Raw genomic sequence first — 12705 nt, 5'->3', positions numbered from 1 at the left:
AACCCATTGCTGAGCTTAGTAACACGTTTGCATTGAAATTGACAGAGATATCAACGTTTCTTGTTTTTATGCCTTTAAAATGCTTTTCAGAGCGCCAGAATCACTTTTCGACCAACAACGTGTTTTTGACCTCACATTGTTGATTTCACTCAAAACGAATGTATTCCACTTCCAAATGGTTTAGTATGGCCCAATAACCCTTTAGTAAGCTTAGTAACACGTTTGAACTGAAATTGACAGAGATATCAACGTTTCTTGTTTTTATGCCCGCAAAATGCTTTTCAGAGCGCCAGAATCACTTTTTGACAGACAATGTGTTTTTGACTTTACATGGTTGATTTTGCTCAAAACTACTTCCAAATGGTGGAGTATGGCCCTATAATCCATTGCTGAGCTTAGTAACACGTTTGCATTGAAATTGACAGAGATATCAACATGTCTTGTTTTTATGCCTGCAAAATGCTTTTCAGAGCGCCAGAATCACTTTTCGACCAACAACGTGTTTTTGACCTCACATTGTTGATTTCACTCAAAACGAATGTATTCCACTTCCAAATGGTTTAGTATGGCCCAATAACCCTTTAGTAAGCTTAGTAACACGTTTGAACTGAAATTGACAGAGATATCAACGTTTCTTGTTTTTATGCCCGCAAAATGCTTTTCAGAGCGCCAGAATCACTTTTTGACAGACAATGTGTTTTTGACTTTACATGGTTGATTTTGCTCAAAACTACTTCCAAATGGTGGAGTATGGCCCTATAATCCATTGCTGAGCTTAGTAACACGTTTGCATTGAAATTGACAGAGATATCAACATGTCTTGTTTTTATGCCTGCAAAATGCTTTTCAGAGCGCCAGAATCACTTTTTGACAGACAATGTGTTTTTGACTTTACATGGTTGATTTTACTCAAAACTACTTCCAAATGGTGGAGTATGGCCCTATAATCCATTGCTGAGCTTAGTAACACGTTTGCATTGAAATTGACAGAGATATCAACATGTCTTGTTTTTATGCCTGCAAAATGCTTTTCAGAGCGCCAGAATCACTTTTCGACCAACAACGTGTTTTTGACTTTACATGGTTGATTTTGCTCAAAACTACTTCCAAATGGTGGAGTATGGCCCTATAACCCATTGCTGAGCTTAGTAACACGTTTGCATTGAAATTGACAGAGATATCAACATTTCTTGTTTTTATGCCTGCAAAATGCTTTTCAGAGCGCCAGAATCACTTTTCGACCAACAACGTGTTTTTGACCTCACATTGTTGATTTCACTCAAAACGAATGTATTCCACTTCCAAATGGTTTAGTATGGCCCAATAACCCTTTAGTAAGCTTAGTAACACGTTTGAACTGAAATTGACAGAGATATCAACGTTTCTTGTTTTTATGCCCGCAAAATGCTTTTCAGAGCGCCAGAATCACTTTTTGACAGACAATGTGTTTTTGACTTTACATGGTTGATTTTACTCAAAACTACTTCCAAATGGTGGAGTATGGCCCTATAATCCATTGCTGAGCTTAGTAACACGTTTGCATTGAAATTGACAGAGATATCAACGTTTCTTGTTTTTATGCCTTTAAAATGCTTTTCAGAGCGCCAGAATCACTTTTCGACCAACAACGTGTCTTTGACTTTACATGGTTGATTTTGCTCAAAACTACTTCCAAATGGTGGAGTATGGCCCTATAACCCATTGCTGAGCTTAGTAACACGTTTGCATTGAAATTGACAGAGATATCAACATTTCTTGTTTTTATGCCTGCAAAATGCTTTTCAGAGCGCCAGAATCACTTTTCGACCAACAACGTGTTTTTGACCTCACATTGTTGATTTCACTCAAAACGAATGTATTCCACTTCCAAATGGTTTAGTATGGCCCAATAACCCTTTAGTAAGCTTAGTAACACGTTTGAACTGAAATTGACAGAGATATCAACGTTTCTTGTTTTTATGCCCGCAAAATGCTTTTCAGAGCGCCAGAATCACTTTTTGACAGACAATGTGTTTTTGACTTTACATGGTTGATTTTGCTCAAAACTACTTCCAAATGGTGGAGTATGGCCCTATAATCCATTGCTGAGCTTAGTAACACGTTTGCATTGAAATTGACAGAGATATCAACATGTCTTGTTTTTATGCCTGCAAAATGCTTTTCAGAGCGCCAGAATCACTTTTCGACCAACAACGTGTTTTTGACTTTACATGGTTGATTTTGCTCAAAACTACTTCCAAATGGTGGAGTATGGCCCTATAACCCATTGCTGAGCTTAGTAACACGTTTGCATTGAAATTGACAGAGATATCAACGTTTCTTGTTTTTATGCCTTTAAAATGCTTTTCAGAGCGCCAGAATCACTTTTCGACCAACAACGTGTTTTTGACCTCACATTGTTGATTTCACTCAAAACGAATGTATTCCACTTCCAAATGGTTTAGTATGGCCCAATAACCCTTTAGTAAGCTTAGTAACACGTTTGAACTGAAATTGACAGAGATATCAACGTTTCTTGTTTTTATGCCCGCAAAATGCTTTTCAGAGCGCCAGAATCACTTTTTGACAGACAATGTGTTTTTGACTTTACATGGTTGATTTTACTCAAAACTACTTCCAAATGGTGGAGTATGGCCCTATAATCCATTGCTGAGCTTAGTAACACGTTTGCATTGAAATTGACAGAGATATCAACGTTTCTTGTTTTTATGCCTTTAAAATGCTTTTCAGAGCGCCAGAATCACTTTTCGACCAACAACGTGTTTTTGACCTCACATTGTTGATTTCACTCAAAACGAATGTATTCCACTTCCAAATGGTTTAGTATGGCCCAATAACCCTTTAGTAAGCTTAGTAACACGTTTGAACTGAAATTGACAGAGATATCAACGTTTCTTGTTTTTATGCCCGCAAAATGCTTTTCAGAGCGCCAGAATCACTTTTTGACAGACAATGTGTTTTTGACTTTACATGGTTGATTTTACTCAAAACTACTTCCAAATGGTGGAGTATGGCCCTATAATCCATTGCTGAGCTTAGTAACACGTTTGCATTGAAATTGACAGAGATATCAACGTTTCTTGTTTTTATGCCTTTAAAATGCTTTTCAGAGCGCCAGAATCACTTTTCGACCAACAACGTGTTTTTGACCTCACATTGTTGATTTCACTCAAAACGAATGTATTCCACTTCCAAATGGTTTAGTATGGCCCAATAACCCTTTAGTAAGCTTAGTAACACGTTTGAACTGAAATTGACAGAGATATCAACGTTTCTTGTTTTTATGCCCGCAAAATGCTTTTCAGAGCGCCAGAATCACTTTTTGACAGACAATGTGTTTTTGACTTTACATGGTTGATTTTGCTCAAAACTACTTCCAAATGGTGGAGTATGGCCCTATAATCCATTGCTGATCTTAGTAACACGTTTGCATTGAAATTGACAGAGATATCAACATGTCTTGTTTTTATGCCTGCAAAATGCTTTTCAGAGCGCCAGAATCACTTTTTGACAGACAATGTGTTTTTGACTTTACATGGTTGATTTTACTCAAAACTACTTCCAAATGGTGGAGTATGGCCCTATAATCCATTGCTGAGCTTAGTAACACGTTTGCATTGAAATTGACAGAGATATCAACATGTCTTGTTTTTATGCCTGCAAAATGCTTTTCAGAGCGCCAGAATCACTTTTCGACCAACAACGTGTTTTTGACTTTACATGGTTGATTTTGCTCAAAACTACTTCCAAATGGTGGAGTATGGCCCTATAACCCATTGCTGAGCTTAGTAACACGTTTGCATTGAAATTGACAGAGATATCAACATTTCTTGTTTTTATGCCTGCAAAATGCTTTTCAGAGCGCCAGAATCACTTTTCGACCAACAACGTGTTTTTGACCTCACATTGTTGATTTCACTCAAAACGAATGTATTCCACTTCCAAATGGTTTAGTATGGCCCAATAACCCTTTAGTAAGCTTAGTAACACGTTTGAACTGAAATTGACAGAGATATCAACGTTTCTTGTTTTTATGCCCGCAAAATGCTTTTCAGAGCGCCAGAATCACTTTTTGACAGACAATGTGTTTTTGACTTTACATGGTTGATTTTACTCAAAACTACTTCCAAATGGTGGAGTATGGCCCTATAACCCATTGCTGAGCTTAGTAACACGTTTGCATTGAAATTGACAGAGATATCAACATGTCTTGTTTTTATGCCTTTAAAATGCTTTTCAGAGCGCCAGAATCACTTTTCGACCAACAACGTGTTTTTGACCTCACATTGTTGATTTCACTCAAAACGAATGTATTCCACTTCCAAATGGTTTAGTATGGCCCAATAACCCTTTAGTAAGCTTAGTAACACGTTTGAACTGAAATTGACACAGATATCAACGTTTCTTGTTTTTATGCCCGCAAAATGCTTTTCAGAGCGCCAGAATCACTTTTTGACAGACAATGTGTTTTTGACTTTACATGGTTGATTTTACTCAAAACTACTTCCAAATGGTGGAGTATGGCCCTATAATCCATTGCTGAGCTTAGTAACACGTTTGCATTGAAATTGACAGAGATATCAACGTTTCTTGTTTTTATGCCTTTAAAATGCTTTTCAGAGCGCCAGAATCACTTTTCGACCAACAACGTGTTTTTGACCTCACATTGTTGATTTCACTCAAAACGAATGTATTCCACTTCCAAATGGTTTAGTATGGCCCAATAACCCTTTAGTAAGCTTAGTAACACGTTTGAACTGAAATTGACAGAGATATCAACGTTTCTTGTTTTTATGCCCGCAAAATGCTTTTCAGAGCGCCAGAATCACTTTTTGACAGACAATGTGTTTTTGACTTTACATGGTTGATTTTGCTCAAAACTACTTCCAAATGGTGGAGTATGGCCCTATAATCCATTGCTGAGCTTAGTAACACGTTTGCATTGAAATTGACAGAGATATCAACATGTCTTGTTTTTATGCCTGCAAAATGCTTTTCAGAGCGCCAGAATCACTTTTTGACAGACAATGTGTTTTTGACTTTACATGGTTGATTTTACTCAAAACTACTTCCAAATGGTGGAGTATGGCCCTATAATCCATTGCTGAGCTTAGTAACACGTTTGCATTGAAATTGACAGAGATATCAACATGTCTTGTTTTTATGCCTGCAAAATGCTTTTCAGAGCGCCAGAATCACTTTTCGACCAACAACGTGTTTTTGACTTTACATGGTTGATTTTGCTCAAAACTACTTCCAAATGGTGGAGTATGGCCCTATAACCCATTGCTGAGCTTAGTAACACGTTTGCATTGAAATTGACAGAGATATCAACATTTCTTGTTTTTATGCCTGCAAAATGCTTTTCAGAGCGCCAGAATCACTTTTCGACCAACAACGTGTTTTTGACCTCACATTGTTGATTTCACTCAAAACGAATGTATTCCACTTCCAAATGGTTTAGTATGGCCCAATAACCCTTTAGTAAGCTTAGTAACACGTTTGAACTGAAATTGACAGAGATATCAACGTTTCTTGTTTTTATGCCCGCAAAATGCTTTTCAGAGCGCCAGAATCACTTTTTGACAGACAATGTGTTTTTGACTTTACATGGTTGATTTTACTCAAAACTACTTCCAAATGGTGGAGTATGGCCCTATAACCCATTGCTGAGCTTAGTAACACGTTTGCATTGAAATTGACAGAGATATCAACGTTTCTTGTTTTTATGCCTTTAAAATGCTTTTCAGAGCGCCAGAATCACTTTTCGACCAACAACGTGTTTTTGACCTCACATTGTTGATTTCACTCAAAACGAATGTATTCCACTTCCAAATGGTTTAGTATGGCCCAATAACCCTTTAGTAAGCTTAGTAACACGTTTGAACTGAAATTGACACAGATATCAACGTTTCTTGTTTTTATGCCCGCAAAATGCTTTTCAGAGCGCCAGAATCACTTTTTGACAGACAATGTGTTTTTGACTTTACATGGTTGATTTTACTCAAAACTACTTCCAAATGGTGGAGTATGGCCCTATAATCCATTGCTGAGCTTAGTAACACGTTTGCATTGAAATTGACAGAGATATCAACGTTTCTTGTTTTTATGCCTTTAAAATGCTTTTCAGAGCGCCAGAATCACTTTTCGACCAACAACGTGTTTTTGACCTCACATTGTTGATTTCACTCAAAACGAATGTATTCCACTTCCAAATGGTTTAGTATGGCCCAATAACCCTTTAGTAAGCTTAGTAACACGTTTGAACTGAAATTGACAGAGATATCAACGTTTCTTGTTTTTATGCCCGCAAAATGCTTTTCAGAGCGCCAGAATCACTTTTTGACAGACAATGTGTTTTTGACTTTACATGGTTGATTTTACTCAAAACTACTTCCAAACGGTGGAGTATGGCCCTATAATCCATTGCTGAGCTTAGTAACACGTTTGCATTGAAATTGACAGAGATATCAACGTTTCTTGTTTTTATGCCTTTAAAATGCTTTTCAGAGCGCCAGAATCACTTTTCGACCAACAACGTGTTTTTGACCTCACATTGTTGATTTCACTCAAAACGAATGTATTCCACTTCCAAATGGTTTAGTATGGCCCAATAACCCTTTAGTAAGCTTAGTAACACGTTTGAACTGAAATTGACAGAGATATCAACGTTTCTTGTTTTTATGCCCGCAAAATGCTTTTCAGAGCGCCAGAATCACTTTTTGACAGACAATGTGTTTTTGACTTTACATGGTTGATTTTACTCAAAACTACTTCCAAATGGTGGAGTATGGCCCTATAATCCATTGCTGAGCTTAGTAACACGTTTGCATTGAAATTGACAGAGATATCAACGTTTCTTGTTTTTATGCCTTTAAAATGCTTTTCAGAGCGCCAGAATCACTTTTCGACCAACAACGTGTTTTTGACTTTACATGGTTGATTTTGCTCAAAACTACTTCCAAATGGTGGAGTATGGCCCTATAACCCATTGCTGAGCTTAGTAACACGTTTGCATTGAAATTGACAGAGATATCAACATTTCTTGTTTTTATGCCTGCAAAATGCTTTTCAGAGCGCCAGAATCACTTTTCGACCAACAACGTGTTTTTGACCTCACATTGTTGATTTCACTCAAAACGAATGTATTCCACTTCCAAATGGTTTAGTATGGCCCAATAACCCTTTAGTAAGCTTAGTAACACGTTTGAACTGAAATTGACAGAGATATCAACGTTTCTTGTTTTTATGCCCGCAAAATGCTTTTCAGAGCGCCAGAATCACTTTTTGACAGACAATGTGTTTTTGACTTTACATGGTTGATTTTACTCAAAACTACTTCCAAATGGTGGAGTATGGCCCTATAACCCATTGCTGAGCTTAGTAACACGTTTGCATTGAAATTGACAGAGATATCAACGTTTCTTGTTTTTATGCCTTTAAAATGCTTTTCAGAGCGCCAGAATCACTTTTCGACCAACAACGTGTTTTTGACCTCACATTGTTGATTTCACTCAAAACGAATGTATTCCACTTCCAAATGGTTTAGTATGGCCCAATAACCCTTTAGTAAGCTTAGTAACACGTTTGAACTGAAATTGACAGAGATATCAACGTTTCTTGTTTTTATGCCCGCAAAATGCTTTTCAGAGCGCCAGAATCACTTTTTGACAGACAATGTGTTTTTGACTTTACATGGTTGATTTTACTCAAAACTACTTCCAAATGGTGGAGTATGGCCCTATAACCCATTGCTGAGCTTAGTAACACGTTTGCATTGAAATTGACAGAGATATCAACATGTCTTGTTTTTATGCCTTTAAAATGCTTTTCAGAGCGCCAGAATCACTTTTCGACCAACAACGTGTTTTTGACCTCACATTGTTGATTTCACTCAAAACGAATGTATTCCACTTCCAAATGGTTTAGTATGGCCCAATAACCCTTTAGTAAGCTTAGTAACACGTTTGAACTGAAATTGACACAGATATCAACGTTTCTTGTTTTTATGCCCGCAAAATGCTTTTCAGAGCGCCAGAATCACTTTTTGACAGACAATGTGTTTTTGACTTTACATGGTTGATTTTACTCAAAACTACTTCCAAATGGTGGAGTATGGCCCTATAATCCATTGCTGAGCTTAGTAACACGTTTGCATTGAAATTGACAGAGATATCAACGTTTCTTGTTTTTATGCCTTTAAAATGCTTTTCAGAGCGCCAGAATCACTTTTCGACCAACAACGTGTTTTTGACCTCACATTGTTGATTTCACTCAAAACGAATGTATTCCACTTCCAAATGGTTTAGTATGGCCCAATAACCCTTTAGTAAGCTTAGTAACACGTTTGAACTGAAATTGACAGAGATATCAACGTTTCTTGTTTTTATGCCCGCAAAATGCTTTTCAGAGCGCCAGAATCACTTTTTGACAGACAATGTGTTTTTGACTTTACATGGTTGATTTTGCTCAAAACTACTTCCAAATGGTGGAGTATGGCCCTATAATCCATTGCTGAGCTTAGTAACACGTTTGCATTGAAATTGACAGAGATATCAACATGTCTTGTTTTTATGCCTGCAAAATGCTTTTCAGAGCGCCAGAATCACTTTTTGACAGACAATGTGTTTTTGACTTTACATGGTTGATTTTACTCAAAACTACTTCCAAATGGTGGAGTATGGCCCTATAATCCATTGCTGAGCTTAGTAACACGTTTGCATTGAAATTGACAGAGATATCAACATGTCTTGTTTTTATGCCTGCAAAATGCTTTTCAGAGCGCCAGAATCACTTTTCGACCAACAACGTGTTTTTGACTTTACATGGTTGATTTTGCTCAAAACTACTTCCAAATGGTGGAGTATGGCCCTATAACCCATTGCTGAGCTTAGTAACACGTTTGCATTGAAATTGACAGAGATATCAACATTTCTTGTTTTTATGCCTGCAAAATGCTTTTCAGAGCGCCAGAATCACTTTTCGACCAACAACGTGTTTTTGACCTCACATTGTTGATTTCACTCAAAACGAATGTATTCCACTTCCAAATGGTTTAGTATGGCCCAATAACCCTTTAGTAAGCTTAGTAACACGTTTGAACTGAAATTGACAGAGATATCAACGTTTCTTGTTTTTATGCCCGCAAAATGCTTTTCAGAGCGCCAGAATCACTTTTTGACAGACAATGTGTTTTTGACTTTACATGGTTGATTTTACTCAAAACTACTTCCAAATGGTGGAGTATGGCCCTATAACCCATTGCTGAGCTTAGTAACACGTTTGCATTGAAATTGACAGAGATATCAACGTTTCTTGTTTTTATGCCTTTAAAATGCTTTTCAGAGCGCCAGAATCACTTTTCGACCAACAACGTGTTTTTGACCTCACATTGTTGATTTCACTCAAAACGAATGTATTCCACTTCCAAATGGTTTAGTATGGCCCAATAACCCTTTAGTAAGCTTAGTAACACGTTTGAACTGAAATTGACACAGATATCAACGTTTCTTGTTTTTATGCCCGCAAAATGCTTTTCAGAGCGCCAGAATCACTTTTTGACAGACAATGTGTTTTTGACTTTACATGGTTGATTTTACTCAAAACTACTTCCAAATGGTGGAGTATGGCCCTATAATCCATTGCTGAGCTTAGTAACACGTTTGCATTGAAATTGACAGAGATATCAACGTTTCTTGTTTTTATGCCTTTAAAATGCTTTTCAGAGCGCCAGAATCACTTTTCGACCAACAACGTGTTTTTGACCTCACATTGTTGATTTCACTCAAAACGAATGTATTCCACTTCCAAATGGTTTAGTATGGCCCAATAACCCTTTAGTAAGCTTAGTAACACGTTTGAACTGAAATTGACAGAGATATCAACGTTTCTTGTTTTTATGCCCGCAAAATGCTTTTCAGAGCGCCAGAATCACTTTTTGACAGACAATGTGTTTTTGACTTTACATGGTTGATTTTGCTCAAAACTACTTCCAAATGGTGGAGTATGGCCCTATAATCCATTGCTGAGCTTAGTAACACGTTTGCATTGAAATTGACAGAGATATCAACGTTTCTTGTTTTTATGCCTGCAAAATGCTTTTCAGAGCGCCAGAATCACTTTTTGACCAACAACGTGTCTTTGACTTTACATGGTTGATTTAGCTCAAAACTACTTCCAAATGGTGGAGTATGGCCCTATAACCCATTGCTGAGCTTAGTAACACGTTTGCATTGAAATTGACAGAGATATCAACGTTTCTTGTTTTTATGCCTTTAAAATGCTTTTCAGAGCGCCAGAATCACTTTTCGACCAACAACGTGTTTTTGACCTCACATTGTTGATTTCACTCAAAACGAATGTATTCCACTTCCAAATGGTTTAGTATGGCCCAATAACCCTTTAGTAAGCTTAGTAACACGTTTGAACTGAAATTGACAGAGATATCAACGTTTCTTGTTTTTATGCCCGCAAAATGCTTTTCAGAGCGCCAGAATCACTTTTTGACAGACAATGTGTTTTTGACTTTACATGGTTGATTTTGCTCAAAACTACTTCCAAATGGTGGAGTATGGCCCTATAATCCATTGCTGAGCTTAGTAACACGTTTGCATTGAAATTGACAGAGATATCAACATGTCTTGTTTTTATGCCTGCAAAATGCTTTTCAGAGCGCCAGAATCACTTTTCGACCAACAACGTGTTTTTGACCTCACATTGTTGATTTCACTCAAAACGAATGTATTCCACTTCCAAATGGTTTAGTATGGCCCAATAACCCTTTAGTAAGCTTAGTAACACGTTTGAACTGAAATTGACAGAGATATCAACGTTTCTTGTTTTTATGCCCGCAAAATGCTTTTCAGAGCGCCAGAATCACTTTTTGACAGACAATGTGTTTTTGACTTTACATGGTTGATTTTGCTCAAAACTACTTCCAAATGGTGGAGTATGGCCCTATAATCCATTGCTGAGCTTAGTAACACGTTTGCATTGAAATTGACAGAGATATCAACATGTCTTGTTTTTATGCCTGCAAAATGCTTTTCAGAGCGCCAGAATCACTTTTTGACAGACAATGTGTTGTTGACTTTACATGGTTGATTTTACTCAAAACTACTTCCAAATGGTGGAGTATGGCCCTATAATCCATTGCTGAGCTTAGTAACACGTTTGCATTGAAATTGACAGAGATATCAACGTTTCTTGTTTTTATGCCTTTAAAATGCTTTTCAGAGCGCCAGAATCACTTTTCGACCAACAACGTGTCTTTGACTTTACATGGTTGATTTTGCTCAAAACTACTTCCAAATGGTGGAGTATGGCCCTATAACCCATTGCTGAGCTTAGTAACACGTTTGCATTGAAATTGACAGAGATATCAACATTTCTTGTTTTTATGCCTGCAAAATGCTTTTCAGAGCGCCAGAATCACTTTTCGACCAACAACGTGTTTTTGACCTCACATTGTTGATTTCACTCAAAACGAATGTATTCCACTTCCAAATGGTTTAGTATGGCCCAATAACCCTTTAGTAAGCTTAGTAACACGTTTGAACTGAAATTGACAGAGATATCAACGTTTCTTGTTTTTATGCCCGCAAAATGCTTTTCAGAGCGCCAGAATCACTTTTTGACAGACAATGTGTTTTTGACTTAACATGGTTGATTTTGCTCAAAACTACTTCCAAATGGTGGAGTATGGCCCTATAATCCATTGCTGAGCTTAGTAACACGTTTGCATTGAAATTGACAGAGATATCAACATGTCTTGTTTTTATGCCTGCAAAATGCTTTTCAGAGCGCCAGAATCACTTTTCGACCAACAACGTGTTTTTGACTTTACATGGTTGATTTTGCTCAAAACTACTTCCAAATGGTGGAGTATGGCCCTATAACCCATTGCTGAGCTTAGTAACACGTTTGCATTGAAATTGACAGAGATATCAACGTTTCTTGTTTTTATGCCTTTAAAATGCTTTTCAGAGCGCCAGAATCACTTTTCGACCAACAACGTGTTTTTGACCTCACATTGTTGATTTCACTCAAAACGAATGTATTCCACTTCCAAATGGTTTAGTATGGCCCAATAACCCTTTAGTAAGCTTAGTAACACGTTTGAACTGAAATTGACAGAGATATCAACGTTTCTTGTTTTTATGCCCGCAAAATGCTTTTCAGAGCGCCAGAATCACTTTTTGACAGACAATGTGTTTTTGACTTTACATGGTTGATTTTACTCAAAACTACTTCCAAACGGTGGAGTATGGCCCTATAATCCATTGCTGAGCTTAGTAACACGTTTGCATTGAAATTGACAGAGATATCAACGTTTCTTGTTTTTATGCCTTTAAAATGCTTTTCAGAGCGCCAGAATCACTTTTCGACCAACAACGTGTTTTTGACCTCACATTGTTGATTTCACTCAAAACGAATGTATTCCACTTCCAAATGGTTTAGTATGGCCCAATAACCCTTTAGTAAGCTTAGTAACACGTTTGAACTGAAATTGACAGAGATATCAACGTTTCTTGTTTTTATGCCCGCAAAATGCTTTTCAGAGCGCCAGAATCACTTTTTGACAGACAATGTGTTTTTGACTTTACATGGTTGATTTTACTCAAAACTACTTCCAAATGGTGGAGTATGGCCCTATAATCCATTGCTGAGCTTAGTAACACGTTTGCATTGAAATTGACAGAGATA

This window comes from Gadus macrocephalus, chromosome 11 (assembly GCF_031168955.1).
Source record: "Gadus macrocephalus chromosome 11, ASM3116895v1".
Taxonomy (NCBI): Eukaryota; Metazoa; Chordata; class Actinopteri; order Gadiformes; family Gadidae; genus Gadus; species Gadus macrocephalus.
This window is presented reverse-complemented; position numbering follows the sequence as displayed.